The sequence below is a fragment of the Passer montanus genome, unplaced genomic scaffold (assembly GCF_014805655.1).
Source record: "Passer montanus isolate IOZ18808 unplaced genomic scaffold, ASM1480565v1 scaffold10, whole genome shotgun sequence".
NCBI classification, from domain to species: Eukaryota; Metazoa; Chordata; class Aves; order Passeriformes; family Passeridae; genus Passer; species Passer montanus.
Genome location: NW_024356505.1, coordinates 10,734,900 through 10,761,597, shown reverse-complemented (window position 1 = coordinate 10,761,597; position 26,698 = coordinate 10,734,900). Strand labels below are relative to the sequence as shown.

Below are 26,698 nucleotides of genomic sequence, written 5' to 3'. Positions count from 1 at the left end.
TTATACAAAGAAACAATTAAATTTTCTTGCAACTTCGCGCTCCACAAAATTTACGGTGTCTGAATTACTAAATAAAATTTCTCTTTTGTCAAACTACTCCTCACACACAACCATTAACAAACCTCTGCTCAAAGATAACTCTGCTTTTATCAGCCTTTCCAAACCTAGGCTAATTTTATCAATGTTTCCTGATTTTCACATGATTGAACAGCTAAAAGACACAAGCATATAAAACCAAGTCTTCTGAATTTCTGCAGTTTATGATGTTCTTAATCTGAAGCAAAAGTCTCCTTAATCCGAGAAGCTTTAAGTTAGTTCCCATGTAAACTTAATGTATTTACAATGACGCAGTTATTACGTAAAGACGATGTAAAAATTTTTCATACATATACACACACCAACACACTATTCACAGTTTTATTTCTGTAGTCTGTCCTGTCTTTAGTACAGTTCAGTAAACACACCACAGTTCTTTGAATATACAGTTCCCAAGCACAACATCGGCAAATTTTTCATGTGATATTTATTACCTCCACTCCATGAAATACTCTATTCCTTAAAAGAAGCCTAATTCTAATATGAATTACTCTTATATCCCTAACTTCCTCATCCCTGGTATTTAATGGGTATAACTGCTAGGAAAATTCGACCTAAACTGATGAACAGATCAGCTTCCTCACTAATTTTCACTCTGGCAAGAAGCATAGCCACAATAAATTTTCTGTGCTATGCATCAAACATTGGCTGGTTAGGGTGTACAGCTGCAGATAACAACTGACTTTCAAATTAAACATGCTCAATTAGGTACATTGCTCTGAAGTGCTGTTCCATAGCTAAGGAAGTGGACAGGTTTGGACTTTGTTCACAACATCAAGGATAGTTGCACTGCAGCTTTTCACTCTGAAGAATCTGTTGAATTTTTTTTTTTGCTTTTCAATAAAAATTTCAATTGATGCTCTCACTGTGTGCAACTGCTCTGTGTGGCTATGTCTACAAATGCCCCTTTCTGTATCTGGCAAGTGTTTATTTTTCCCATCCTGACTTTTAACATCTACTACCTTTTAAGTCACTGAAGAACTTCAAACAAATTTGACAGATCAGTCCCAAAAAGAGTAAATACCCACCAGTTATGCAAAACTAGGCAACAGTAAAGATGCTCCCAGTGATGACCTGCTCAGCCTATATTAGAACCTAGAATCACGGGATTTCTGGGGTTGGAAGTGACCTCTCAAGACCATTCAACCCCCCTGCTCAGGGAGGGCCAGCTGAGGCATGATGCCCCGGACCGTGTCCAGTCAGCCTTCAATCATCTCCAAGGATGGAGACTCCACAGCCTCCCTAGGTAACTTCCACTCTTTGCCTGCCCTCACAGTAAAAAAAGGTGTTTTCTTGTGCTTCAGGTGGAATTTCTCTACTTTTGATTTGTGCCTCCTGTTCTGTCACTGGGCACTACTGAGCAGAGTGTAGCTCCCTTACTTAAGTCTCTCCCATCAAGTATTTATACATATTATTAAGATCCCCCCGGCACCTTCCCTTCATGCTAAACAGTCTCAGCTCTCTCAGTCTCTCTTCATATGAAAGATGCTCCAGACCCTTTGCCATCTTCATGGCCCTTAGCTGGACTCACTCCAGTAAATCTGTGTCTTTACTGTGCTATTAAGTCCAGAACTGGAGCATGCAGAAGAACTCAGACCCACAGCTTTAACAAAACAATCGGTCTGTATACAGAACACTGCTGAGGTACTGAAATATGTACAGCAGTGGGGATCTTCCTGCCCAGGTTGAGAGACACCCAAGGATTTTCAGCCAATCCTTGATCTCACTTGAACAACTCCTCTCCAGGCAACTCACAGGAACTGGGCAAAGAGCAAAGCCCAAACTAGCTGGCACAAACAGGTCATTGTTGTCTTTTTGGCTACTAGTTCACTATGTACATGACCGCAAAGATTGCTACATTAATAAACACAATGATTTTCATTCCATTCCTTTAGCTATTTTTATTCAAACCACATAATGGCCTTTACCACTAATCCTGTGATCTGACCTGCAGCAAATTAAGTAGACAATTTAAGTCAAAGCTTACAAACAAAATCCAGTACTATCCATCATAGGTCAATAGCCTTGTATCTAGATTACAGACTGCTAAATAGCTTCAGAGATTCATTTATTAGAGCAAAATTAATGCTGACAATAGTTTTCAGCTGGTTAATCTTCTGACAGCTGCACTCTCTCACTTGTTCAAACACATTTCAAGAAGCAAAAATAAATTAGTTAAGTAGAAAAAAGAGACCAATTTGTTGTATAATGCAGAAGGCTTGGAAAATTCTTGTTTTAAAAACAAAAACCTATTTACTTCATGGTAGATTTTATCATCTAGGGTCCTTGCCAACTATCTGCTATTTTATCAGAACCAAACGAGCAATGCAGCAAATTTTTAAGACTGGCAATTAAAAAAAAACTTGGCATGGAGTCTAGGAGCACAAGAACTGTAACTTCAGCTAAAAATAGAAATAAAAAAAAAATCATTATACAAGAACGCACAGCCTTCTTTCACAATCACAGCTTCCATACCAACAACACAAGCCAGTTAAGTATTATCAGTTTTTAACACTAAAGAGAGCAGTGGAGATGCAGAGCAGCTAATGCATTTAAATATGCTAACTATTATTTTTCATATTTTGATTTTTTAAAAGAAGTTTTACCACCTAAGACAATGTTTTATGTACCACTACTGTGAGGGTCAAAAGTAGTTTAAAATCTATCTCTTCTTTCTAAAATACAAAAAATCTCTTCACATCCTTGGGGAATAGTTTTCAGAGAAACAGTATCTGTGAATAGCATGTGTTAAGATTTCCTCCTCTGCTGCAAAGCAAGACTGCTGGAGCCCATGGCTGCAGTCTTATACTTGGTTTCTCTAGGATGATAACCACAGCTGTATGCAGCATCCTGCGATGTCGTCACACCAGCAGATTCCACAGAGCAGATCAAGTCTGTAGGTCACAACAGCACCAGAGTTTGTCCCACAGATATAAACTGACAGGAAGAGGATTGCAGAAAAATATAAGAAATCTAGCTATTTGAGGGGATATGCAAGAAAATGACTCTGGGAAAAAATATGGTGAGAAGTTACAGAGTAGCACTACAGTACGGCATATCCACTTGGAGATGGGTTCCCACTTGTGTACTGGCATGTTTTGGATGAAGAGCTGCAAAACTAAGTTTTTTATCAAAAGAGGTACATAAAGAACTGCACTTCAAAGCATCCTGTCACATCTGGCTGTGATACTAGTGGGGTAAGTTCAATCCAGGCGCTTCTCATTTGATTGCCAATGGATGGCTCAGTGAACCTGCTACAGAGCAGTTCTTAAGTTCAACATGTTAGACGAAAATAGGAATGGAAACTTAGGAGCCCTCACATGACAACAGGAACTGGCTGCAGCTACCCTGGAACAGTCTGAAGATGACCTCAAGTTTTAGCATCCAGGCCAAGCAGCCTCGTTTGACAGACATGCTGCTCTTCCATATTCACTTTCCTGTGCTTATTTAAACAGTATTTCATGTTGCTGCAAAAAGCCTTGAAATTTGCCACTGATGTTTCCAGCTTCCAAAAAAGCCCCAAAAGGTCTTAGCTCTATAGCTACATCATTAAAACCCTTAGTTTCTATCAGTTTGCTTATTATTAAGAACACAGTTTGCTAGAAAAGAGATGTTAATGTAAAGGTGTTATATGAAAGTATCTGCTTTTGGTTTCAGCTTTATTACATTTCTGTAAGAACAGAGGGCAAATGAGTTAAAAAGAAGCGATATTGTAAGGCTATGCATTACAGCACCATCACAGTGGCAACGCTGAAAACAGCAACACTGCTGGAAAGACAATGCACCCAAGCATATCCCTGTGCCAACATATTTAAACCACTGTTGTGCTGCACCTGCAGATAAAAAAATTCATTGCTGACAAAGTTGAGACTGAAATGATATGAGCTGAGCTGTTTCAGAGTCTCTTAAGGACAAGTAAGAGATGAAGGCTGCAATATCAAGAAGCTTCAGCAAAAAATAATCTATTTTGTTGTTTTTCTATTCAACACTTAGCTGCAATTTTAACAACTAATTTTGTGATCTAAACAAGATTAAAAAAAAAACAACAAACAAACAAGAAGAACATTGCTAGAGTTTCAATCCTCTATCTTGTTTTACAATGTTGCACCTTCAAGCACAGGAGTTGAGGCTTTGCCTGTTCCACTTTGGGAAGTGCAAGGGAACACTGGTCTTTTATTCCGATTATTTTTTTTAAAAATGCAGTTTAAGTGACTGTAGCTGCCTCAAACAAGCAGGTTCTTGTCATGTTTGCTCTCTTTCACATAGGCTGAGCTTGAGAGGCTGCATCTGTGTACCTTGTGTAAGTATTTTTAAGGACTAAGCAGATTTTTTTAAGTACCTGCCAGCTCACACGAAATACTTTGTCTTTGCAACTCACGAAAAGTTAACCAAGATACACAAGGAAAGATTAACTGAAAAGGTTACTATTGTTTTGCTACATACATAAATCTAAAACCAATTAAAAGGCATGTAAAGGCAAAATCAGCTATAAATCCCTACTGGAAATAAAAGAATATTTAAAACTATACTATAAAATTTAAAATAACCATGAAAAGACTTGTTATTTTATAAAATATAAGTGGGGTATCAATGTTTTTTACCTGCTTCTTAGACAATGTCTGCCATCAATCTATTTGCAGGAAACAAGTAAATGGAACAGACTCAGAAAAAACCCCACAGCACACTGCCACTCCAAGGGCTTGTGCTTCTCCCCATTATAAAAATCAGCATCAAAGCTAGACCTATGAAGCTATTCTGCTGCCTTATAACTAAAACACAGTAAATCACTTAATTTGCTCAAAAGAACTTAAATGTTGTAACCAGTCTGCCATCAGCAGAGATAAAGAAGAGGACCGATGGGACCGGGCTGCAATGTGAGCCGTCTTTAAAATGCAATTGTTCTAATCATTTTCTACAGATGCAGCCTCACAAGGGGCTGCTGTCACAGGGACCATTTACGACTTGTTATGGTGTCTCTATTGTTTACCAGCGACATTCGCTAAAAAGGCGACAGCTGGGACAGAAAGCTGCTCCTCAACGAACAATATAATCCCGTGAAAGTAATCAACAAATTTAAGGGTGTTAATTAACTTTACACTTTATCATGTTCAATTAGTTGTCCTTTCTCGAAAAGATTGCCGTGCACAATCGGTTTAGAGCGTGCCATGTTTGATTTGTAAGTGATCACTGTTTCTGTTTCGAAGTCCATGTCAGATGTTCTCTTGGGTTTTGGTGACACAGATGAATGGCTCTGCACATGTTAGGGGGTGATCTGGTTTAACATAAACCAGCATAACATAACCCCTTGTTAACGTATCGCTGGCCTTTCCAAGCAGGCACAGAAACGCCCGTGCCCGCGGACGCACACAAACGTGCACAAAACCCTCGCGGCAGCACGACAGTCAACGAGCCCAAGTTTCGTTTTTGCTGAAACACAAAGACACAAATAAATGGGCAATTTTTCATCATTATATCTCAAAGCAAGACTTGTCTTTTAGGGGCACGCTTGGGATCATTTCTTCCCAGCAAGATCCCTAGTTCTGCTGCATTATGCACTAATGCACAAGCGCCTCCGTACATTTTACATAATGCACGCTGCCTTTTCTAATGGCAGCTGAGCAAATGCTGTGTAGATGCAGTAAGTTCTTCTGTATATAAAATTCTGTGGTTTGTACTGCCTTTATAATGCCGGGGATTCTAGAAGAAAGTTGAATTAATCTATTATTAAAATTTGCCATTTTCCCTTTACAGTACCATTCCTACTTGCTAACGGGACAAGGCAAAGCTCATGATGAAGCGACAACGTACTTGGAAGTGCCCCTTAATGAAAGTCATTGCTGTTTCCCTCTTCTGACAAATAGAGCTTTGCATCACCATACCTCATAAACTAGTGATTTTTGAGCCAAAATGGAAATGGAGGTTCAGGTCAGTGATTTCAAGATTTATACAACAAGCACTCAAATATTAATCCAGACAAAAGCATGCTTAAGGACGTAGAAACATCTCTCTTACAGCATAATCGAATTATAAAATTTGTGAGATTATGGCTGTACAGAGAAAAAAAACTAGTGGATTTTTATTCTGCAGCAACAGGCAAATTAAATGCACATGATCATCATTATTTAAGCAGTTACATTGTACATAAAAACAAACTGCAAAAAACCCGCCCACAAAACAAAACAAAATAAAAATGCAAAGAAAGCCCAATAGAAAAGTTGTTAACTCTGAAAGCTAGTAATGGACTAGGTTAAATATTTAAGAGGAAATTATAGGCTATATTAGAAATAGCTGAAACCACAAAACAAAGCAGTATAAAACATTAGTTTTCTGCTAGGAAGAAGATCTGCAGGGAAAAGGGAAGCGGTCGATAGATCCTTAAATTGGACGCAATAGCTGTTCTTCTATCCCAAGTTGGCAGCTGCTACATTTGCAGACCTAGTTCATTATTTACCCATAATGACCATCAAGCTCCAGTCAAAGTCAGATCACAACAACTGTCAGCAGCTCTTTTAATTAGCCTTGTTTGAATTCAGATAAATATCACAATGGCCCAGCTTCTGCTGAAAAAGCAACAAGAAGATTGCAAGGAATAAGCTACAAGCTGCCCTGACTTCCTAATAAACAGTATTGTGAAAAAGTCCAGAGAACCAAAGTTGTTGGTGGTTTTTTTTTTTTGATTAAGGAAGGGATGGTGATGTGCACATTATTATTTTTTCCTCACGTGATATTCATATTACTACTCACAATTCCTGTTTATAAGCAAATTTGTGCATCTCAAATGCCAACTCAAAACACTACTCCACAATCTGAAAGGTAAACTTGAAGAGATGGTTTACAGGTATTAATTAAATTTCTAACCTCTGTGAAATCATATGTTTTGGAAAACTGAATCAGAATTAAGGAATGCACATATTAACAGGATTATCCTCTCTCCTAATTTATCTCCTTCTGTTTGTTTATCCTCAGGGAACATAATCTTCTGTTGCATCAAGCCACTCTCATTCTCCCTGTGTCAGCAGCAGAATAATAATTCCCTCCTCCTCCTCCTCCACCCCCTCTCCCACAAGCACTGGCAAGAATGAAGACGAGTGGATCAGACTGTGTGCATCAGCATTAATGCTCCATGCAGCTATTTTCCTAGCAGTAGTAGACACTGAAAGAAAGATGCAAGAGAGGTGAGCAATATGCTACCTGTTCTGGGCAGCCCAGCATGAGAGGGCGTAATTAAACAGATTTTGCCTTCCAGAATAATATGAAGGTAGAAGATGCAGGCAGAGAAGATGCAGATGCTCTTAGAGACTGCTCTAAGAGCTTTTCTTCAGCATTCCACTTGCTGTCACAGTTGAGTCCCGATTTTGCTAGGTGCTAAAGACAAAGCCAGTTCCAAACTTTCCAGTCCCACATGCCAATCTGAGCAGCGCTGCTGTACATGCAAGTACACTTGGAGGCCTCAAGGAAAACATATTTAGGGATTTACAGGAATCATAAGGATACATGCATATAAACAATAGGTACCTACATTTGTTATAGTAGAAGAGGTTATCCCTTTTGGGAACAGAAAAAAATATGTAAACATAATCAGAAACGGAAGGTAGAAAGTAGTGGAAGAGGAAGGACAAATAACTGATTAAACAAAATGAGCAAAATGATCATGAGGTGCTTTATGTTTTTAAAAGAAGGCCTGAGTAGATTGGTATAGGGATTTGTACTTGAACTTGGCCAAGGATGGTGGAATAAAGAACTTCAATTTGTTTTAGATGTATTACAGAATGATGCCAAAACACAGAAAAGAATATGCCCTCTCAATAAATCATGCAAAAACTAGAAGCTGTTGTTGAGGCAGTTTAATATGAGAGGGATGCACGAGGAAAATTTTACGAGATGGTATTAAGTAGCAACTGATGCCTCCAAGGGATCAGCCAAAGAAAATAAGTTGCAAAAGGCAAAATGCACACAAAAGATACTTCAACTTTTTCAACAGAAATACAAGCTGAAAGGCCTGATGAAATTGTTCTGTCTGCAGCATTTTGTAAAAAGCACTACATTTAGTTCTAGTCATTGTAATGTCAAAGAGAAATATCAAAGCACCTGAAAAGTTAGCAAGTAAAAAGGTTAACAGCAGTGCAATAAGAAAGGAAATACATAATGATTGATCAACTTATCTGCTTATTTTTACCCAAAATATTGTATTAAAAACATTAAGAAACAGCAGTTCATGACAGTCATCTTTCCCATTCTCCACCTTTGACCCATACTCCACCACAGAATCATAGACAACAGAAACATCCTTTTGGTGTTGCTGGAGTACCAGATTTAGCTACTCCTTTACTCGTCACTAATATTTAGATGCATGGTCTAAATCTCACCTCCAGACCTATACAGAAATATGAAAACTTAACAACAACAGCTGCAGGCATCTACAGTTGTGGACAGCAAAACTACCTGCACAGAGCTCAGCACCGTTCAAAACAAGTACCCAATTTTTTATCTGAACATTAGCAAGAAGGCTGGACAGCTAGGGATGAACAGAAGGAACACATTCCACATATACAAGATCCCAAAATGTCAAAGCCGATTTCAGACAGTCCAAATGTAAAGTATCTGACACTGAGCTGTCTGATTAACTTGCTGGGTTCTGATCAAGCACAGCATCAAATACATGTGAAATCTTGAATACAAAAGAAACAAAGAAAATAGTCCTTCTTCAAAGAAAACAAATCTTGCCCAGCACTACTGCTTGAAATTCCGGTCCTTTAGAAGTCCAAAAATTAAACATGAACATGCATGCAGTTCCTCCACTACATGGGCCACTTGTTAACCCACCACACAACTAGAATTCAGTAGACCAATCTTGACCAATGAGGCTTCAAGTCCTAGAAATAAAAGTTTATCCCAATCACATACTGCAAAATCAAGAATAATTTTTGTCGAGTGTTAGAAAGAGGGAAGAGCTGCATTTCCAGTATCATCATAATCTCGCCTTCTTGAAAAGCTTCTACTCTATGCAGAAGATCAGCAACCAGAAAACAGACTGTTATGTGACTACAGAAGAAAAAACTCAAGGGGATAATTTATGATGTTCTCTTTGAAAAAAAGAAGGCAAAATCCCAGAAAAGCAATTCTTATATTCTTACAGTTAGTTGTTCTAACTCCAGTTCACAGACAATACCAAAATGAACATCAAGCCTCCAGAAGCTTAATGTTTGCATGGAATAACCAAAAGCCACAAACAGATCCAGCAATCCACCTTGTCATCACAGCTTTTCATCTCATCCATTTTGACTGAACAACATACATGCAAATGCATGACCAACAAAACCAGATGTGTGACCAGTGTTGCTGAGCTCTTTAAATCACAGGAAGCAGTCAGCTGTATGTCACCAGATTTGCAGATTTTGCTACTTGGGACTTGGATATCTCTGGAAAGTATAAAATACTTGCACATTCTACCTTTACTCCACAGCAAAATGCAACTATGTTTACACAGTTCTCTGGAATAGATACATAACAGATTAAGAAACACTTTCATTATAACAGCAAAACAAGAACCTTCAAGAAAAAATAAACCAGGGATATTTAAATTATTGGCAGTTTCTCCAGTATTAGTAAAACTCTAACAAGACATCAATCCTCTTCTACAAAGGCAAAATACTTGAAACACTTCAGTACTTTATGATTTTATCATATTACCTTCCTATAGGCCCCTAAAACCAAAAAAAGGCATATTTTTTTTTCTGAATAATGAAGGTGTTAGTTATCATATTACCTTCCTATAGGCCCCTAAAACCAAAAAAAAAGGCATATTTTTTTCCTGAATAATGAAGGTGTTAAGCACATCACTAAAAAAAGAAAAATATAATCACACTGAAATATGCATTTAAACTGCATTATTCAACAGGTATGGGTTCAAATGTTCTTAATAAAAGGTCTGCTTCTTAAAAAGCCAGCTGTAGAAGCAGGTAAATTTCTATTGATGCATTCATTAGTCCTTTCATGTCATATAAGAAAATTAAGACAATAAACACATAAAAATAAAACAAAAAGCATTTAAATGGAATGGATAACATAGCATATATGTTCTTAAGCATTTCTTGTTTATCTTAAAAAGCTGAAGATGTAGCAATGACATATGCCAATCCAAATCAATAGGGACATATTTACATACACAACATTTTAAAAAGTACCTAGTATTTAACAGAAGGAATCTAACAAAATTATAAAATAAAATAGAAATGTATAGCCAGAAAGAAGTGTCAGACAGGTAATTTAAAAATAAATCAGTCTCCAGTATTTTCTCCTGGAGGGCTGCTCAGCTGAAAGTTTTAATTTTACCTGTTTTGGGTACAGTCTGTGAGAGGACAACTGACAGAGGTTTACCAAATGAAACTGGAAAGAAATGCATAAATAATAGTAGTGAAGATTGCATCAAACATTTTTGAATGAACTTTTGAACTCTGTCCCTTCAAGTGTCATCGGTGGTATGAGACCAAGATTTTTTCTGACAATCTGAACCATCATGAGAGTGCATTGCTTCAGATACCTCTATGCCTTCTTTAAGCACTTTGGCATTGAATCTTGCCTCTGGATACAGTCAACAGCCCACACAGTCTTATCTTTCAGCTTCTCCTCTAAAATACATGCTATTTCAAAGCATGCCTAACTATTACCTACAAAGTAACAAATCACTTTCTGCTCCCTAATTTCAGCATAGTCAAAGTTAATTCTCAAAGCTTTAAGGCACTGAAAGGCAAAGCAGTACAATAACTCAAGATTACAACAACTGCTAGAAAAACAGCCTAAATTGGAAAGATTCCATTTAAAGATTCCCTTTGTTTCAAGGCCTTTCCCAGTTCTATTTCCTGTTCAGGGATCCTCTACACATAATTCTATTATTACCTCTCTTGCAAAACAGAGAGCACATCTCTTTCAAAGAACTAGATTTAGCATTGCCCTCCAGCCTAAAATGCAATGTACTTTTCAGTGTTCTCAAATGTATCTGATGCCACTTATACAATGGGTTCAAACCCTTGTAATTTAATTAAAAGTCATATTTCTTTATGTATGAACTAATTCTAAATTTAATACGGAAATATTTTTAAGAAGAGATACTATTTTTATTATTACTTTTATTGTTTCAGGATGAGCCAATATGCAATCATATGGTTTAAATTTACAAATGTCTACATGCTCCAAATGCTGTACTTTCACAAAACAAAACACATTTTCATATTTAACTGTGCTGAATGACAACTTAAGGAGAACCACTATAATACTTGTGTATCTCCTTTTTCTGTACTACCTGTAAGTATTCCAACACTGCAACTTAGGCAATTTTGCACAAAACAAATTGAACTTTTTTTTTTGTAATGTAAAGGTATTGAAAGTCAGTACTTGGCCTGGCTCTCTATTTAAAAAACAAGAAAAGAAAAAGATTGTATTTTGCCAACGAACAGAATCAAGAGGGTAACAAAGTTAATTATTTCTCATAATCAGTAATTATGATTAGATAAGAGACTCTTTGGTAATGAACTGCTCTAATGATGGAGGACCTCCATCCTAAGAAATATAATAGTACATTAACATAACTGTGTATGCAAAGTACATAGAACTGCTGCCACAGTTAACTTGTCATTGAATGATTAAATAGGAATTCATAATTAGAAAAATCCACAGCGTAATTTATTGGCCTTCTCGACAGTTCTGGTTCATTAGAAGTTGATTACCAAATAGTGACCTCTAGCGGCCTACAGCTTTTTCATGTTATCCCGGTTCTCTCGGCAGTTTTAGCAGCTATTGAACCTTAAGAAACAAAAAAAAGCAAAACTCCACAATTTCTCAGTTTTAAAGTTAATGCTGAGGCTAACATGGTCCTCATGTTAATTAATATTTATATACTGATTATACTGATTAAACATGCCTTCTACTAAGAATATATCATATATTAAAATAAAACACTTTTCTAGTGTCAATTACGATGACCTTGAGAAGCTCTCACTTCAGGCCAGCCTGTGTATATCTTAAGGTGAAGTACCTCTAAGTGTTGCCTTTGAATAACAGTCAGTTTTGTACTAAAACAAATTACACTAACTCAGCTGGAGGAGGCAGAGGACAGGGAGAGAGAAAACTCTACAGTTCTCTGCTCCAGGTAGGAGAAAAAAACCCAACATTTCTTATTATTTCCTGGACACGTGTCTTGCAATACTCTTTACTCAAATTTAATTTAAGAAAAATGCAGCTTAAAAGTCAGTAAGATTTGCATTTACCTACAAAATCTTTTAAGCACTAGGGTGGAATTTTCCCTCATTCAAATTAGTTAATCCACTGCTAAGCTGTTTAGATGGTGTTCTATTTTAAAATTTTCCATTATGATAGAAACACTCTTTTTTGAACTAGGACAGTATCTAATTTTTATTTTAAGTATGAATGTTTCTAACAGGAAGTAGCACATCTGAAACTAATATAGAAGCCCCTGAAACACAGTATTAAATAAAAATTCATACTCAATGAATACAAGCAACTTGAATTTCCATTGTTTTAATTTTCCATCTTGCTTTTTTTCCCACACTAACACTGTAGAAATGATGCATATGTATTTTTCTTCACTTTGCCTAAAAAAATTATCCCCCATTTTTGGACAGAAGATAGAAAATAAACGGCACAATCCTGTTTCATACATAAACAAATTTTTCAGAGAAATCTATTCCAGTCTCCCAAATGGGGAGATGTCCATCATCCTTGTATGCTGGAAAGAGCTTTAACAATTGCTATAAACAGGGAAATGGATAGCTGCAGGACAGAGATCCCCACCCTGATTTCTGTGTGTGTGTGTGTGCAGATGTGTGCAGGCACACACACAGGACTCTAGCTGTTTGTGGCGATGATTTAATATAGTGACTGGATAATGAGCTGTGCTCCCTGCAGCAAGTGAATCACCATTTAATGCTATTATCAACAGTTCATGACCCACCGGCATGAAATGTCAACCTGATTAATCTGAACACTGCTGACCTCAGAGAGGAAAAGCTACCTTATTGTCAGAATTTAATATATAATAAAACCATACACAGAATATAAATACCTTATCAAGCAAGGCCATTAGCAGCAAATCTACTTTATTTTGCTCTACTGTTTCTTTTAAACTTGCTTGGGCATACATTAAAAAAAAAAAAAGGAAATAAATACTTTTGCCTAGTCAAGCAGGAAGCAATCCATTAGGACTTATTATTTTGATATACAGTGAAACATTTCAAAATGGCTGTCCAAATACAAACCCCATGTTGATACAAATACGAAAAAAAATTAGCATATGCTATTGTAGGGCTTGCTACTGTCAATTCATATCAGGAAATGATCAGAAATTGTTCTTGCTTTTCTAAGGTCACTGAGGCAATAAAAATACTGATTTGTAAATAGGAAACAGCTTGTGTGAGTGATGTTGCATAGGTCACATAAAAAAGCTACCTTAGCTTTGTAAACTGAATACACTTCAAGAAAATTAGAAACTTGTGCCAGTTACGTTCATGATTATAAGGACAACCTCCCCATTTTTTAAATTTTACAGCAAAGACTTTTTCTTTTGTAATTCAGTACCATGATAGAGCCCTACTCAACACAATTTTAATAATATTTTTCTGTTCCATTTGGAGAATAAACCAGGGAAACAAGAAAAAAATACATGTTTTACCAGTCACAATGAGCTTAGTACAATCTTGCTATATATTCTCCATATGTCTTTTAAATTTAAGTTGGCTAGGAGCCTTATTAAAAGATGCAAAACTTTTTAGACAGCTTTTCAGGATTCTCTACATAACAGTAGATAAATAACCCAGACTGAAGCTAGGAGGACTACATGGCATTTATCTGTCAAGTTATATTAACTGACACAAGCATAGTAACTACTATGATTTATTGTTAAAACATAGTACTGTTACTTTTAAAATGAAACCTACAATGGTTTCACCTCTCATTTTTTATCGTTGTCACCTGGTACTGAAAGAGCTAAGGGATTTTCAGGACAAGGGACTGGAAGAAAACTGAGTGAAATCCCCAAAACTGCCCACATATGAATGGAATGACCGTGGGTGGGACAAGAATGAACACTCCAAGTATTGACTTAAAACCACCAGCAGCCAAGGAAAGAGGAACACGTCAAACTGACTTGACTAAAACTTGGACAAAGCCCTGATGTCTGAATTCCCAGTTGAGAGCTCTGCTGGAAATGTAAAGAAGGAATAAAGGAATTCTGGACACTTAAGCAGGAAAGTAATTCATGCTGCCAGCACAGACACATGTTTAAGCTTTGCTTTTCCATTCAGAAACCAAACAGTTCTTGTGTGCCAGTTGACTAGTAAGTGTTGGCCTGTTTTGCAAGGGCTGTCCTGTGTAGCTGCAAGTACTGCTGGCTGCAGTGAGCCCGAAGGGGCAACATCTGACAGCCATTAAAACCTCCTCTGCACCACTCCTCCAAACGTCGAGGCAAAGAGGGGTTTGCCATACAGTAGCACAGCCACAGTGCTCACCCTCAGCAACTCCAGACACAGCAATAAGAAGAGTTAACACAGAGGGGCTCTTATTTAGATCTCCATCAAGCACAAATTGTAAACCTGCTAGGATGTCAAAAATATTTTCTATCTCCTGCAACTAATGACCACCTTCACAATCATGCTGCTCTCTTGGTCCACTGCAGATTAGCTCTCACATTTTGCATTTTCTGCTCTCACAAAGCCTGCAGCCCTGCCCTGCTACACAAACTGCTTTGCCTCTGTGATTCCTCACTGTACACTCATTCTGTGAGCCTTCTTAAGAGACTCTGTGCCATACACATTTTTGTTCTGTTTGAACAAACCCCATTCCATCCCTTTTACCTTGTGCAGAAGAACAGGAACAAGGAATTGGGAAGTTGTTCTTCTCCTTTCTAAAGAGCTCCTTGACACAACCAAAGCCCAGAAACTGAGCAGTCCCTTCAGACTAAGGTGACAACCCTCCACAGTCCTGACTTTGCTCAGTAGGTGCTACAAGTCACATCAAGTTGGTGGTTCTGCACCAAACATGGTATCAAATACACAACCTGCATTAAATAACAGTTTACCCAGAATTCCCATGGTGGACAGACACACTGCCAAACCATCTCACAAATATTTTGAAGGTGGTGGTGGCTTCCTATAACACTAGCAACATAAAATTCACTGATGAACTTGGAGAAAAAAGGGACCTGCCGCTCTTGCCTAAAGGCAGGTAGATGACAAACAAATAAACATAACTTTCCAAACTGTGTAGTTCAGTCTACTCTATTTTCCTGCTATGTTAGTTTGGCTTTCACTCTTCCTCACCAGATGAAATTCAACCATTGTAAATTCAGTAAAATTGCAGGTATCAACTCTAGAGTAGAGGTGTAGTAGTCAAGGAAAGATATAACTAGGGTTTACAGGGGGGAGTGATAAGGATGAAGGACAGAAACTGCATCCTGTCTGGGAATATTGTTGAAAGGAAGAACCAAAAATTAAGTAGAGAAGCTACATCATTAATTCAATGGAAGGACAGAAGCAGGCACCCTTAAGGGCAAACAATTTTCTCATCTTGAATCACACTGATTTTGTATTTTCAAATTTTTTTATTTAGAAAAATTAGATTGCATTAGAAATGCACTGAGTCATATGCTCTGAAGAGATGGAATTATGGTTAATACTGAAGAAAGAAGACAAAGACTATTCCAAACCCACTCATGTACAAGTATTCCCTAAAATATTTCAGCATGCATATAACTGGTTCAATAGATTCAGACTAGTTTTTCCTCCTCACTCACAAAAAAATAATGAAGAAGCAAGGACATGGAATAAAAAAAGTAATTTGGCTTGCTTTTTACTGGGTTTATAGCTACCTATAAAATGCACAAGATCATTCTGAAATGTTAGCAAAAGATAAAACAGTGGCTAGAATAATTTTTAAAAGTATGCTTTTAAAAGCTCTTAAATGAAAAAAAAATTACCTTCACAGGGAGATAACATTACAGTTTCAAATTAACTTTTTAAGTACACAGAAATGTAGATGAAGAAAGAAGAGCACTTCCTTGACATAAACACAGAAAATAAGGTTTTTAAGAGGTTATTTTGCAATCTTTCTGTGCTAACTCTAGTTTTAAAATAGGTAATTAGGATGCATTACTTTTCTTTGTTCCCAAATGTAACTCAGGCATCAGTCTGGGCTTTTAGTCATAAAGAATGACAAGAAAACTGGGAAAGATAAATGAACTACAGCAATTTATTTCAGAATACAGACTTAATTCTAATGAACAGTCTCCAGCACCAAAGTTCTTCTAATTTTTGGATTTTGCCTCTTCCCTTAGATTAATGGGGAAATCATGTATCCAAAGTATGTCTCTGGCTCCTTCTGTGTCCATTATTCTTCAACATGCTACAGTTCTGGGGGGACTTCAGTAAGGAAATTAGAGAAAAAGTATCAGGTCAGTATTTGGTACAAATTTCTTTGGCTACATGTTCAGAGTATCAGCAGGAAGTCATTCTGTGCTTTCTGTAGTGAGAAACCTCAAAAAAGCAGCTTTGATGACACCTGGATCTCCCTTTTCCTGGAGAGCAGGGTAATGAATGAAGAGTGGAGATAGTTGTTTCTTTATGTAATTTCAGATAACTGTTCCAAATTAGAATTTAATATTCAGAATTACATAAAAATTAAACTTCTGAACCAGCTTCTGAGCAACTGGCATAAAAGTAAAGCCTCTACACCAGAAATCACTAAAATTGGCACAGACTACACACCAACAGTAATCAGATCTGCTAAACACAGCCTAACATCGCGCTCTTTATCAGGGAAGGTAATCATACCTGCTACAACATCTGAAATACCAGCTCCTTAATCACTTTTGGCTAAACATATAAGGTGCACTTTGGCATTGCAACAATTCATTTTGCTGTGTGAAGAGTACAGTTTTTGAGACTACATTCCTTGTCTCCGCATAGTCCCTACATATATGTATCTAGTACAACTGCCTGCTTTCTTTGTGTGAAATACACACACACACACACACACAAAAAAAAAAGAAAAAAAAAAGAAAGATATATAATTTACTCTTAAAAAGGCTATTTTCCATCTTGTGTCAAGGGTTAGCTAGTAAAATGATCATGAAAGCATCTCCAAAGGTTGCCAAATCTCTCATTTTGAGGTAGCTGCTCAGTGTTTTGATTAGAGATTTGCACTATTGAGTCAGGAGAAAATAGTCTATTAATGGTATTTCTTAGTAATATTATCTTTAAATTCATGAAAAAAACCCATTAAATCACAAGTTGATGTCCTAAAAAGGACATTTCTGGCATCAGATAAAAGTGCATTCAAAAGGTTTCTTCTTATTTATATTATGGACTTACAGGGATTATATACACATCGGACTTCAAGTACAATACCCAAAAACAATACATGTAACAAAAACTCAGGGGTGGTAAAGGAAGACAGTTTTGTTGAGTATGTTCTCTACATGCCTTTTTTTTTTAATCTGAGGGATACAAACCAATGATTTTCTCATTCACCACTGCTGTTTGAACAGAAATGCTTTGAGGTTCCCATTCTACAAGCCAAATCTTGCGAGGTTTATGTTGCAGCATCACAGGATTCAAGAAAATTTATAACCTGTTATTTCAGCCTTCACTGATGAACTGATATAAAAATTAATTAAAAGGTTTAATGGCATTATTCCACTTCTTTCAAAGTAGAACTTTCTCTAAAATACTTACTGCATGCTAAGCATTTTTTACAGTCGACAAGAAAAAATACAAGTAAAAATGTCGAAAGCCTATAAAACAATCAGAGTGGTCTTTATTTTCACAATTTCTCTTACTCATTTTCCATTCATACAGAGCTCTTTTCAAAAAAGAAGCCTTTCTGGACAGTGTCTGATGTGGTATCAAAATGCTCTTGATTAAAAAACTAAACATACTTGTCCCTCCAAACTGTCAAGCTTTTGTTCTAAATTTAACAATAACCTGTCCCTCCAAACTGTCAAGCTTTTGTTCTTATTTTAACAATCTCATCTACCTCTCCTTGAGACAAAAGGGAACTTATGCATCCTGTAGAAGTTGGATGAAACAGATATATTACAACAGGACACTATACAGTTGATTCCAGACAGTGCCATAGGGGCACCAGCCTGCTAAAACTGGAGTGCAGTAGTTCAGGTGGGAATACGTGTCTGTTTACAGAGAAATGGATCCAGCATTAAACAGTGTGCTAGAGTGGACTCACAGACTGGATGAATGGGATGTCTCGTGAGGCTATTTCACACTGCACTCACCAACAGAGTCCTCTGTGCACAAGGAAGTCCCTTCTTCTACCAACTAATCAGAAGTGAATTGGGTACAACATCCCCCTTCATCAAAAGAAGACTTCAGCCATACTAAAGCCAGGGTGCAGAAGTCCAGGCAGAAAATCCCAGCCCCCCTGCAGAGGCATGAACCATTAAATTAGATGAGTCTTCCAGGGGTAGGAGAACCTTCAAATTATTGAGTAGGGAGGTAAGAGACTGCAGCCAGGTTGCCATGACTTCAGAGTGGCAAAGGCACTCAAGCTTTCAGAAGTCAAAAGTAAGAACTAGATAAAGTTTGTGATAAGGGTGATAAGTGACAGGAATAATAGAGTGAATAAGACAGAAATCTGATAGCAGAACTTAAACTGGAAGAGAACAGGTTTAGATTGGATATTAGGAAGATACTGTTTACAGTGAAGGTGGTGAGGCAGTGGCACAGCTTACCCTGTAAAGGTACTCCCTTTTCAGGGTAAAGGGTGGACTCTCCATGCCTGGAAATATTTAAGGCCAGGTTCGATGGGGCTTTGAGCAACCTGGTCTAGTGAAAGGTCTTCCTACCTATGCCAGGCTGCTGGAACTAGGTGATCTTTAAGGTCCCTTCCAGCCTGACCCGTTCTGTAATTCTGTAATTATCCTGTAATGGACTGGTTGGGTTTACAAATGCTGAATGCTACTTGTTAGGAAGAAACAAAACAAAGTTAGAAGGATGGGTCTGATGTTCAGCTTTGACATCAAATTTTTCAGAAAAAATGTAAAATTAGGGCTACTGACTTGCAAGTGGACCAGTTGCAACTAGATGATCTTTAAGGTCCTTCCAGTCCAAACCATTCCATGACTATGATTCTGTGACTGGACAGAAGTCCATGGATGACTATGATGCCTTGAGAGGCTGAATCTGGTACAGAGATTAGACAGAGCTAAGAGAATGAAGTAGGTATTTATTGAAAGGCCTTAAAAGATTCACCTTGGGCAGTACAAGAGCCTGGCCAGGGCTTCACCCAAGATGGATCCCCCAAGATGGACTGGTCACAAAATGGATGACCAGTCACAAGGTTTCACACTTTTATAAGTTTCTGGTCCATTTGCATGTTGGGGTTAATTGTCCAATTACAGCTTCAGATTATGAAGTCCCATCCTGCTTGTTTTCTCTTTAGTCCACCGTTGTTTATGCTTTTTGGGCCTGAAACTTGTAATGGTTGTCCATGGTCTCAAGCTGGAAAAGGATGGTCTTGTGTACCTACTCGGTGAAGGGAGCTTACTAACACTTAATATGAAGCTCAGAGCTACACACCAAGGCAGTACAGAATCAAAAAATATGAAAGCTAAAACTTAAGGCATCAACTAACCACACGAACAACCCAGAAACTGACACTGGAAGAACAGTACTAAACACGTCTCTCCTCCAGCCTTCCCAAAATTATTAACTTGGTGATATCCTTTAGAAATTAGGATGGCTAGGGGTACCATATCCAACAAAAAACCAACTTTTAGTTCCTTCAGTTTGGTGGGGTTCTGCAGATATTAAAAAAAAAAAAAAGAATGTTCAAATCAGTAGTCTGTATGTTAGACAGCAGGCACCTACTTGTTCAGTCACCTTGTAAACAGGGCAAAAAACACCACGGAATACAGAAACAATAAGTGGATGAGAATATGTAACTCTCATTAGTAGTTTTTTTTTTACTGTCTTGGGAGTGGAACAACCTGAATTCTAAACTCCTGGGGAACAGGAACTTTCCCAAGTTTGCAAGGGCAGACAGAGTTTAAATCCAACAGCTCAATGCTTAGTGGCTGGGGCTCAGGGATGTTAGGACCAAGCAACTTGGACTGCAGCAGAAAGAGATTTAATTTTTTGCATCGCTTGCGGGTTGAAAAAGGACAAGATTTCTAGTGTTACGGATATTATTTTCCTACCCCACAGAATATTTATGCACACTAACCAATTAAAACAGTTGTTGCCTGCATTGTTTCTAATGCCTTCCTTTACAGTGTATTTCCATAAACTGCTCTGTTTAAGCAAACTGCTAAATCTAAAATACAGTAATATCAGTATCCTTGGAAGGGACACAGGAACAAAAGCTTTAGTATTTTCTCTTGTAAAAGTAATAAGCACATAAAATGTATTTCTGTTACTGACTGGGCATGCTTGCTTAGATGCAGAAATATTGGTATTGAAACTAAACATGTAGAAACAAACACCAAATAATAGATTTCCAAACAAAATACTGGAGAACAGGTTAGTCCTGTCCTTGTTAAAGGATGGAAAAAGCTTTCAGAAGGTTCACTCTCAGCGGTAAAGCAGCAGCTATTTAACAGAAGCAGGTTTCTGAAGCATCTTAACAACTCTCACTGGTGACTTGTTACATCTTACCACTGGTCCCTGCAGGTCCTGTACCCTGACAGGCAGAATGAAAAGATTCTCTAACGGGGCCACTGGCTGTCAGAAGCCACCAGCTGGCCTGCCAGGGCTTTGCAATTGCAGAGGCCAGCTGACAGTCTGGGTGTTGCTGACCATGCTGAGAAACGTGCCACCCAGCTGCTGTGTGGTCACGTCCATCTGGAGATCTCCAGCCAGACAAATCTCTGGGCCTGTCAGATCTCTTCAGCAAGCCTTGTTATGCAAATTCAATTACTCAAGTGTGCCCTATTACTGCTGGCTAACTGCTCCTAGAACCAATCTCACACTGACAGTCAGCTCACATTTCTACTCACCAAAAGTACCTCATTTATTCTTGCTCAACTATTCCCTTGTATCATTAAGGCAGAACAGACAGAGTCCATAGTACTGTAACCTCTCTGCAGTGGGTTACTATTCCTTGCAAAAAGCTTAGAGAGAAATTAATTTAAAAACACACAGCATCTAATCAAACATGAGTTAAAGCCACACTACCTACATAATTTACCACTAGAAATGGGAATTATAAAATTTTGACAGAATGCTAGATCATCTAACTAGTATTTTGAAATGCAAACAAACATGACACAGAATATTCAAGAAAGCAGTGAATTGCAACTGAGGTATTTGCTTTAACACAGGAGTACAGGTAACAAAAAGCAAGATTTCTCATTTAAATTATCATGCTGGTGTTCAGACTTGTTCAAGTAGCAGGCCTGCTGTAGCAATAACTACCTGCTTCTCTCACATATTTATTTACTGAATTTAATTCAGATGTAATTCAGAGCTATTGGCAGTTTCCCCTGACGCAGAGATACGGAAGATTTTACTTAGAGAAGTCATCATGTAAGCACAAAGACGTAAACTAGGAAAGTTTGGTGAAGATTTAGGAACAAAGAGTTAAGCATCATATTGTTGATTTGTTCAGCATATACGTCAAAATTTCTGCTCAAAATATCATTGTGAAATTGCATGCCTTCATTCTGAAAAGTTATTCAAAAGCTGACATAAGAAATATCAGCAGACAAAAAAAACACTGCTAGCTAGAACAAACTGGTGTAAGTCTTGTATCTAGCATTTAAGAAAATATATTTCTACTTCTCAAATGGAAATACTTTTAGTGAAGAAGAATACTGGACATATTTTCTAAACTAAAGAATGCACCTATAGTGAGTACAAAGCTACAGCACAGTCCCCCAGGTAGATCAATATTTAGTGTGTTTTGTAACCAATTCAGGTCTTAGGTCAGATGAAAACAAATCAAGCCACATCTAACGAACCTATTTCTCTTTCCCCTCATAGGAACGAAGTCACTTTTTAAAGTGTTGATTCATCTTTTCAACAGTGAGTTTTGGTAAAGAGAGGAGGAGAGGGGGGAGATCTACTTCAAAAACTTATCATTTATCCTAAAAGGTTTTCTCTTCCAAAATGACTGCTAAACAAATTTATAAAATATCAGTGTTGGAAGGTTGTGGGGAAAAATACTAGATGCAGTCGTAAGACAATGACTTGATGAATGTCCAGGAATCTAAGCTTTTGTGAAGGAAGGTGTGAGTCAAACTTTGGGACAAAGTGGAAAAATGGCACAGCACATTGTGCTGGCAGAACACTTGGCATGAGTGAGAGAGATGGGAAGAGATATATTCAAGAGAGAGGCATTGCTGCGTTAAATTCTGGAAGAGGAGGAGAGGCAATGCAGTCTGAGATCAGAAACCAGGAAAAGGATTCCAGGAACACATTTACAGCAGACTGCAAAAAATGAAGACTTAGGTGAAAGAAAACAGCAGAGAGATAAAGATCATGAGACGCCAAGGAGAAATTAAAATACGCAATTTGCCAAAGCCTGAGATAACTGGGTCATGGATCATGATCATGCCAATACTATGGGAACATTCTCAAACAATTTTAAGTGAAACATCTGTAGTAGAACAGACTACGTCTGTAGAACAGACTTAATTTCTTGGAAAAGAGGAACAAAAGTCAAATATGATAGTAGGACTGGAGGATGAAAGGGAAAATTGATAGTGATAGGGAAAGACACAGTTGACTACACTGCACAACAGCAAAACTGTTGTAATTTGTGAATTGGTGGGAGGGAGATGGAAAGACGTTTATGTAAAACAGAGCATGTGATTAAGAAAATAAGCTACATGAAAGTACATTAGAAAATGGATATTGAAATTCATAACAACAATGTTACAAACAGAAAAAGTAATTTTAAAACAGCCTCATGTTTATTTTTCAATTTTTATAAAGGTACACAAATCCAATTAAGCAAGGTAACTTAAGCTAAAACTTAACAGCTTACAGAAGGATCCTAACAAATGGTATGAATAGCCTCAAAGAAGTCAAAAAAATAACCAGTCCAAAAGAATTTTTTTTGTTGAGTTGGGCAGGGATAGATAGGAAAAAGAGCAAAAGAAAACTACACTGAAAATGCACACTATTGGCACATCTGGTTTTGCTTTAGAAACATGGATTTTGAATGAGCTTTAAGAGTCTCACTCCTAATGAAGCCAGAGATATTCTTGTGAAAATCAACGGAGAATGTGCATGGAACTCACATTTCTCTCCCCAACCTCTCATTCTTAAGAAGATGGCGCAAAAAAGTATTTTCTAATAAATGGGAAGTCTTGAGAGAATATAAAATCTCAAACGAGTTTCATTCTACCTCCTATCTACAAAAAACATAGTATCCCTATGCAAGGCTAAATTTGCACTCTTGGAAAGTTCTGTTTCCTTGAAGCAACCCTGAGCTACACTTTCCAAACAAAATAATACAGAGACAGTTCTGATGACACCACCCTCAGACTACTGGTATCTGAGAAAACACATAAAGTTTGCTACAAACTGTCTCAAACAATAGTGCAATTGTTGTTGTCAGACTCGACAACAATAGACTCAGGCTACTCTTCTCTATTTATGTGACATTAACATTTATTTATTTATTACAAACCAAGATACAACTACATAAATGGAAGTTAAAGAAGCAATACTGTCCCTTGTTCCACTGGCAAAAAAAAGACATGAACAAGTAGTCTAAAGACAGGTATTGCAATAAAATGGAGACAATCTGATGTCAGCTAACTCTGTCATTTGAGATATGCTTTCAAGATGATAGGATTTCACCACTTGGTATTATCCAGTACTGATCCACCCTAACCACATCAAACAGTAATTTCACTTTCTTTATTGCTTAGCTGCAGGATTGCCATCCAAGATCCTAATAGTTCTCTTTCTTGCTAAGAAAAAGAATATAGTTACTTCCCACCAAGAAAATTAACACAAGTAGACACTGGAGAAATAGCTCCTTTTGTCGATTCTTTTATCCAAGTATCTTGATCCCTTCCGGAAGTAAGACAGGTGAATGCACCGACATTTGTACACCAAGCTATAAAACCATGGTGGTTTCCTTTCAAAAACGCCAAAGAAATTTGAAAGTCTGTTCATGCAATTCTCACAGAAAGTTTTTTTCCTGTCTTATTCAGGATTCTGAACTGATGTTTTGTATCACCTTTGAAAATGACATGGTTCTCATTAAAACTGATTGACCAACTTAGTCTCACCTACATATACATTCAAAATTTCCAGAGTCAAGAAGAGTCAAGCAGTTCCGTTTTTCAACCTGAAACGCTGAAATACTACATGAAAATTATTTATTCTTAACCTCTGTCATTTCCTAGGTGCCTGGTGCAGTGATGTATGAAAATGCACATGCCTCCTAAATTTTTATTTAATTGTGTCTAATGAAGCTGTGGGTGTTCTCAGTACATGCATATATCGACTTAATTCTTTAATTTAATCCTAAAAAGCTTCTGACTTAAATAATAAATCAATGCATTTATTTAACAGATTAATACTATATTACATTAGAAGAAACCTGGGTGTTAGTTTTTAGCTTGTTGCCTTAGAATTTAGTTGAATATCCCTTTACCATCACACCTTGAGAAAAGCCAAATATGATGCCAGTGTATTTTCCACTAGTATCTAATTTCAGAGATTAATTTTAAAAAGGAAACTGTTTACTGTTTTTCAAATTCCATTTCAACAGTTTGAAAGTCTCCCCATTTTAGCTGCATCCTTGTGAAAGCAGTAAAACTAGAATACGTTAACCATAAATCTGTGTGCCAAGTCATTTATTTCTACACTGGATTTACAATTTGGTATTATTTTTTCAGAGCTGCTTCTCATAAACTTTAACATTTATTTATTTTGTAAGCTGATCCATATTAAATAGAAGCTCTCACTAATTAGCATACAAGGATATACAGGGAGTGGGTGAAAAAAAAAGGAAATGTCTGAAGTGCATTCAGCTAATTCAAAATCAGGCAGCAACGAGGAATTAATCAAGTGTTTTTTCCTTAGTGAGTATCACTTTATATTTATCAACACTGAACTGTATTTGACTCCACATTGCTTAATCATGCATCTTGATTTGTTGCCTTACAATTAAATTGAATGTACTTTTGCCATCATATCCCAAGAAAAGCCAATGTATTATGGTATTTTCTACTCTCAATTGACCAAAATAATTATTAAGAACCAGTAAAAGACATAAACTTTTTTTTTTGTCCCAGATAATGTGTTCCCAATGTGAAGCTGAAATTGTTGGCGTGGGAAAGAGCTCTTACCACCCACTATATTTCTAGATTCATACAGGAGGTAGTGAAAGGTGCAAAACAGAAAGAAAGAATAAGATAGCTGTAGTTTTCCTGTTCTAAAAGCAGAAGCAAATCTCAGAGAGATTAAGAGAAGTAAATCACTCATTAGATCAGAAATGGTTCACTTAGGGCCACTGCCACTGATTAAAGGGCATTTTAAAGGGTTAAAAAGAGCAACCTTTATGTCTAGCAAAGTTGCCAGAAAACATTTGGTCCTCTCCTTTTTGTAATAATTCATTCATCAGGTCACTTACTAATCCAAGCCAGGGTTTTTCTGGGCTCACTGGAATATTGTTGAGAGAGAAGAGATCCTTTGCACTGAAGTTGGCTTCTGCATGGGCTTGAGATGCTTTTAAACATCAGCAGTTTGGTATCTGCTGTATCCCACCCACATTCCCAGCAACCACCATAATTCTTCTCAAAGACTGTTCTTATAAAGGAATTAAGAGTAGACCAAGTATATACACAAATAAAAAGGGCAGAGAACAAACAGACCCAGAAGAAGAGCATGTATGTGTAGATCTGAAAGCAATTAGTTCAGTATTTAATTTGGTACAAAAATGTAGCTTATCTACTTTTATAAAATTGTATCCATTTCTATCAAAACACAGCCAAAAGAAGAAGATAAGAAAGAAGGAACATGCACTTTCCTTGTCTCAGCTCATTATGAGCAGAGTGCTGAATGTTTTCAGTGAAAACCATTTATTTATGTATGTGAAATTAATAATGGAGACTGTAAGGTCATTCTTCAGCAACTTTCAACTTCTCTGAAAACTGAAGTGGTCAAGTCAGAAATATAATCAAGGCAGAAACAGAAGGATGTCTGTGACAAGTGTTCACCTTGTAAAGACACTCTGACAAGCAATTTATTCCAAAACAGATGGGAGCCGTTATTTCCATACAGCGAGCTTCCATCCAAGTCACACTGAACCCGCAAATATAGTTAATCTACAAGACTTTATCACATGGGATCCAAGTAAAAGAATAAAAAATAAGCACTTCATTTCACAGAATTTGCCAAAAGATGAACTGTAGACTTAAGCCTTTGGAAAGCAAAAAAAATCATTGCAGACATAGGCAAGCATATGGCCTAACAGAAGTACCTGTAAAACAGTGGCAATGGACAAAAATTACTTGGACAGTGCAATTAAGAAAACAAAACCAAATTTTACAATGGCTCTCTCCAAAAGACAGACAAACCTCTAATATGCAAAAGAGTCAAAAGTTGCTCCATCCTTT

The 26,698-nt window shown here is 37.2% G+C and overlaps 1 protein-coding gene across 1 annotated transcript in view; it reads right to left on the bottom strand.

Annotated features, from left to right (window-relative positions):
- The window catches only part of HIBADH (3-hydroxyisobutyrate dehydrogenase), an 86,981-nt gene that overhangs the window by 16,931 nt on the left and 43,352 nt on the right, over positions 1–26,698 (bottom strand). The gene's annotated exons all lie outside the window — the stretch shown is intronic.